The sequence below is a fragment of the Octodon degus genome, unplaced genomic scaffold, assembly GCF_000260255.1.
Source record: "Octodon degus isolate 3935 unplaced genomic scaffold, OctDeg1.0 scaffold00035, whole genome shotgun sequence".
Classification (NCBI taxonomy): domain Eukaryota; kingdom Metazoa; phylum Chordata; class Mammalia; order Rodentia; family Octodontidae; genus Octodon; species Octodon degus.
Window position 1 is genome coordinate 3,840,125 of NW_004524611.1, and position 1,265 is coordinate 3,841,389.

The 1,265-nt window shown below is 47.0% G+C and overlaps 1 pseudogene; it reads left to right on the forward strand.

Moving 5' to 3' along the window:
- Positions 1–908: 908 nt before the first annotated feature.
- On the forward strand, positions 909–1,193 carry LOC105742086 (annotated as a pseudogene).
- Positions 1,194–1,265: the final 72 nt, after the last annotated feature.

Genomic DNA, 1,265 nt, shown 5'->3' on the forward strand with positions numbered 1-1,265 from the left:
CTCCCACCGGCTGGCCTGTTTCTCTGCATCTGCCCGTGTGGGAGCCACCCGGAACCTTCCTTTGCAGGCTGCGGCTCTCAGGGCAGCATCTGCTTCTGCACACCACCGTGCAGATCTAATAAAGGTGATGGAAGAGGCCGAACCAGAATTTTGATATTTAGCTGCGGCTTTGGAAGCACACTCCGATTCTGTGAAGAGAACAATGGGATTTGGTTAGCTTAATGGCGCTCATTTTTCCTGACTTTGTTAATTCAACGTAACGCAGTTACTGGAGCGGAACTTTGAAGTCACTCAGGCCACTGTGTTTGCATTCATTTAAAAACCTACGTGGGCTGCCAGGGTTTGCTAAGCAGATTATTGAATTTGATCATATTTTTGGATGCTAAGTGCCCTGGAAAGGTCTGGCCTTGCACGCAACCACGCCAGGGAAGCCAGGTGGTGGAGAAGGAGACCAGCGCTGCTCCCCTGGTCCCCACCCCCATGAGACACAGCAGAACACACAGATTTCTCAAATACAAGGCTCCAACTGAAGACTTCCAATTGCTCCGAAATAACTCAGGATTTAAACCGGAAACCACAGTATAAATTACCTTGTAGGATGAATCTCAGGTCATATGTAGAAGAAAATTTATGCTCTAAAAACATTGATTAGATACCAGGAAAATGTCAAAATAAGTAATTGTAATGTGCTTGCTGAGAATACAGAAGAAGAAAAATATATTGAACATAAAGGATAGAGAAACATAAATTTAAAAAACAAGTGGTTGCACCAACACCGGTATTTAGCTGCTGGCCGGCGTGTCCTTGGGCTAGAGAGCGGGACGTCAGGCTTCTGCCCTAGAACTGCCTTTGTGGTAACGAGGGAAGACCGGTGACCACCCGGCGTGGAAACTGCAGCAGGTTTAAAAATGGGTGATGTTGAGAAAGGCAAGAAAATTTTTGTACAGAAGTGTGCCCAGTGCCACACTGTTGAGAAGGGAGGCAAGCATAAGACCAGGCCAAATCTCCATGGTCTCTTTGGGCAGAAGACAGGTCAAGCTGCTGGCTTCTCTTACACAGATGCCAACAAGAACAAAGGTATCACCTGGGGAGAGGATACATTGATGGAGTATTTGGAGAATCCCAAGAAGTACATCCCAGGAACAAAAATGATCTTTGCTGGCATCAAGAAGAAGGGAGATGGGGCTGGTGAGATGGCTCAGTGGTCTAAAGCACCTACTTAGAACAAGCTTAGCAAAGCACAGGGACCGCGGTTCAATCCCCCA